This window comes from Manacus vitellinus, unplaced genomic scaffold, assembly GCF_001715985.3.
Source record: "Manacus vitellinus isolate BGI_N305 unplaced genomic scaffold, ASM171598v3 scaffold_102_pilon, whole genome shotgun sequence".
Classification (NCBI taxonomy): domain Eukaryota; kingdom Metazoa; phylum Chordata; class Aves; order Passeriformes; family Pipridae; genus Manacus; species Manacus vitellinus.
In genome coordinates this window covers 195385-199873 of record NW_021938808.1, presented here as the reverse complement: position 1 = coordinate 199873, position 4489 = coordinate 195385, and the positions used below count along the sequence as shown (strand labels likewise).

Below are 4489 nucleotides of genomic sequence, written 5' to 3'. Positions count from 1 at the left end.
CAGCTGTGGGATACAGGGATACAGGGATACAGGGAAGGCAGCTGATGGATACAGGGATACAGGGAAGGCAGCCAAGGGACACAAGCAGGATTTTGCAAAGCCCAGAGCAGGGAGGGCTGGGCCCTGCTGGATCCCGGCAGGAATTGCTTCCAGCTGCAGGCGGGGTGGCAGGGCTGGCAGCAGGCAGTGCCATCCTGCAGATAACAGGTTGTCTGTCAACGCCGGGAGCTCGTGGACATGTCGGACCACAGAGCTCCCACTAACGGAGAAATTAAACCTGTCTCCACACAGCGGTCCCGGCGCTCTGATTGCATTTACAGAGGTTGTGACCTGCATCCTGTCGCCATGGAAACCTCTCCTGCTGCCGATGTTCGGGCAGGTTGTTGCTGTGGGTGGCTGATATTTAAAGGTAGAGGCGCTGGCGCTGTAATATCCAAAGCCAGGGCACCGAGTTTACGAGCAGCCGAGTGGCAAAATTCATTTCCCTCCCTCTGACACCTCGTAATCCCGAGCTGCAAGGGCAGGAAACACTGAGGAGGTGGCAGGGGAAGGGCAGGAGTAAAGCAGAGAAGAAGAAAAGAGGAAAGAACGAGGGAAGAAGGATAATTCACTCGTGTTTATCAAGCCATTCTCCTGCATAGGGAAGGGAATTTGGGTGTTAAACTCATTATGAAGCAGCACTTTTAAGGATCCAGCAAAATAGCTGTTTCCTCCTATTCCACCCTTCCAAACCAGGCTTTGATCCAGCCCTTGTCTCTCCCACTCCAAACATGCTCTTACTCCTCGTCTGCCTCGTTGCAAGTTTTAATTTGCCTCATTGATATTTTAATTCACTTCTACGTCCCTTCCTCCCCCACGTTTGGCACCAAAGGTGCCCCTGGCACAGTCAGGGGCCTTCCCTGAAATCAGGGACAACCCTGGAGATGGATGAGCCCCTCAGTCCCCGAGGGGGAAACCAGCCCTGCTCTAGCACCGGGCTCTGCAGCTCAGCAATTCCACCTCCTCACTCCCAACCTGGGCATGGATTGGAGAGGGAAGTGTCCAAGTGGCACAGCTGCAAATCCCAGCCTGGGGAGGGCACGGGAGGCTCTGGAGCTGGGAGTGATGCTCAGGGAGGGCACAGGAGGCTCTGGAGCCAGGAGTGATGCTCAGGGAAGGCACAGGAGGCTCTGGAGCCAGGAGTGATGCTCGGGGAGGGCACAGGAGGCTCTGGAGCTGGGAGTGATGCTCAAGGAGAGCACAGGAGGCTCTGGAACCAGGAGTGATGCTCAGGGAGGGTACAGGAGGCTCTGGAACCAGGAGTGATGCTCAGGGAGGGCACAGGAGGCTCTGGAACCAGGAGTGATGCTCGGCACAGAGAGGGCTGACAGTGGAGCTGCCTGAGATGGCAGCTCCTCACACGGGCGACAGGCTCCACCTGACAGGCGACTACTTAGCTCCCAATTTTCTCTGCTATAGAACTGTTCTGTTGAGCCATGGAAGGCAGGGCAGTGAAGGTAAATACAAGTGACACGGGACTGTCTCCCCACAGACGGGATTCTCCCATCCTTTGGTGGGAGACAGAGGGGAGCTGGGGCTGGCTGGGGGAGGCAGGAGGGAAGGGGATAACTGCAGGAGAAGGGGGTAAGGGTGGGTGGCTGGGAACCAGAGCAGTGCCCCACACAGCGGGGAGTTTGTGGCTAAAGCGTTTGTTGGGATCTGAAGGATGAGCTTGGATCAGTTCCAGGTTATTCCATGATTCTCTGTGTGATCTCAGCTTAAGCAAATTCCCCCTCTCTGGACATTAATTCCTGCACGTTCAGTCTGCAGGAGTCATCCAGGCTCCCTCCACAGGCAGCAGGAACTGGAGATGGACATTTGACCTGGGACAAAGGAAAGAACCATCCTCATGATGACAGAATCCACAGGAAGGAGTGTCCTGGATTTGCCTCAGCAGAAGAGTGTGACAAACTACGAGCTGTGGCAAGGAGAGCTGCAACAAGGGGGAAGGACTCCAGAGTCAGGAGCAAGAAACAGAGTGGTAAAGGCTCCTCTGTGGTGTGAGGAGCCAGGGGTGCTGGCAGGGAGCTGACAGGCTGGGCACCAGTGCATCCAGCTGCTTTTTCCATCCCTGCACCCCTTAAGGTCCCACCTCTTTGTTCCCCTGCCCTGCCTTCTGCGTGGACTGTAAGCTCTGTAGGGCATCTCCCAGCCTGGGGGTTGCCTATCCCAGCAGAAACCTGCCCTGTGAAAGGGCTCCACAAAGCCCTGAGGGCACAAAGAAGGAGTTTGCATAGCAGCTCAGGAGCCCCTGGAGACAGAGGCTGCAGGGCCTTCCCCCAGGGATCAGCTGGTTCAGGAGGAGGTGAGGAAGAAAAGGCATCAGCTGGAATCCCGGATCAGCTCTGCTCTGGGTTGGGTGTCTGACCTTTGCAGGGCTTTGATTTGGAATTGTAAACCCTTGTAATCCTGCTGGATTACAGCTCCACAGCCTTTAATGTGTGCATCCCCCACAGCCATGCAAATGCAGGGGGAGAGGGGCAGCACAGACACCCCTCCCCAGGAAGGGCCCTTCTCCCCTGCCCTCTCTTTCACCTTCAACCATCTCCCTCTGCCCCGGGCTGGAAGGGGAGGAACAGAGGGTGGAGGTTAAAAGGAGGGGGTTGCAGAAGTTTAGAGAAGTGGCAGATAATTACAGCAGAGGAGATAAAAGTAGGGGAGAAAGGCTAAAAGGCTATTTTCAGACTTAGGGGGATAATCAGGCACTTAGCTGGCTACAGATTGTGGTGTGAGGAACCACTCCAAAGGGCACACACCAGTTTATACCAATCAGGGGCTCCAAAGAGAGGCCAAACTTTTCACAGGAGGTGCCACTCTCCCTTTTCAAGCTGAAACAGAGGCAGCAGAGAGGGGCTGTTCCTGCCTGGATCTGTCTGGAAGCGATGGAGGGAGGGAAGGGAGTTAAGCTCTGCTGCAGGCCACGTTGGACAGGGCTTGGAGCAACCTGGGCTGGTGGAGGGTGTCCCTGCCCGTGGCAGGGGGTGGCCCTGGATGGGCTGCAAGGTCCCTTCCAACCCAACCCATCCTGGGATTCCCTGGTTCCGTGGAGAGCCCCTGCAGCAGAAGGAACGAGCAGCTCCAGGGGACAGTTGGGGTGACAGGTGGAGCAAGGGAAGGGCCACCCTCTCTTTCCCTGGTGGGACACGGCTCCTGGTGCACATCCTTCTGTCACCTGCCTTCTCCTGAGGTGGGAAGCCCTCATTTTCCCCGGGCTGTTTCCTTCCCAAAGCCCCATTTCCGCTGGTCCCGGAGTTAATCACCCCCGGAGTTAATCACACCCTTAAGTGCTTCCCTGGAAGGAGGCCAGAGAGTGCCCAGCACTTCTCAGAAGGCCCCCTTGGAGGGTTCCCGTTGCTCTGGGAGTGCCCGGAAAGGGATCTGGGTTTAAACTCTCAAATTAATCGACCTGGTGGGAAGGGAGCTGGGCTGAACCTCGGGGGACGAGGGCCCTGCTCCTCACCCTTCCACTGGCCCGAGGTGTTGTTTGGACAAGACACTTCCTTTCCTTCAGTGTTTTCCTCTCAAATAAAACAGGGATTGCGGGTTTTTATTGCACTTGAGAAGAGCACAGTTGTGTAAAAACACAAAACAGTGAGTAACCGGGGTGTGAAAGCATGTCATTGTGAGAGTAACCTCAACAAAACAGTGGCAGGAATTGAAATTAAACCAAAAATTCAGTTGGAGAGGTGACGTGTGTTCTCTGCTCATTGTGGGCTTCTCTCCCTCTCTCCTCTCTCCCTCTCTCTTCTCTCCTTGCTTGTTTTTCCCTCCCTTCTCTCTCCATCTTTCATGTCTCCTGTCTCCTCTCTCTCTCTCTTTTCTCCCCTCTCCTCTCTCCTCTCTCCCTCTCTCCTCTGTCCCTCTCTCTTCTCTCCTCTCCTCTCTCCCTCTTTCATGTCTCCTGTCTCCTCTCCCTCTCTCTTCTCTCCTCTGTCCCTCTCTCCTCTCTCCTCTTTCTCTCCCTCCTCTCTCCCTCTTTCATGTCTCCTTTCTCTCCATCTCTCTTCTCTCCTCTGTCCCTCTCTCCTCTCTCCTTTTCTCCCTCTCTCCTCTCTCCTCTCTCCTTTTCTCCCTCTCTCCTCTCTGCTTTTCTCCCTCTCCCCTCTCCCCCTCCTCTCTCTCCTCTCCTTCTCTCCAAAATTTGGGCACGAAGGGAGGAGGTGCCACGAGCTCCAGCTCACCCCGAGGCTTTCACCTGCAGAGCAGCTCCGTGACCCCTGAATCCCTCCCTTCCACAGGGGTGCTGAAAGCCTCTGGCAGAAAAGGGCAACCCAGAAACACCCGCAGGAATTTGGGGCGCCTTTCCAGCCGGATTCTCCCACACCTGCGAGCTTTATCCTCCGATTCCACAACGAGGGAACAACGGGAGGAACACTTTGCATTCCTAAACCGCGGCAGTCACTCATTGGGAGAGCCGGGAGCAGTTTACAAACACTCATTGATTGCTTGA

The 4489-nt window shown here is 55.6% G+C and overlaps 1 protein-coding gene across 1 annotated transcript in view; it reads left to right on the top strand.

Annotated features, from left to right (window-relative positions):
- The window catches only part of SKAP1 (src kinase associated phosphoprotein 1), a 198796-nt gene that overhangs the window by 34205 nt on the left and 160102 nt on the right, over positions 1–4489 (top strand). The gene's annotated exons all lie outside the window — the stretch shown is intronic.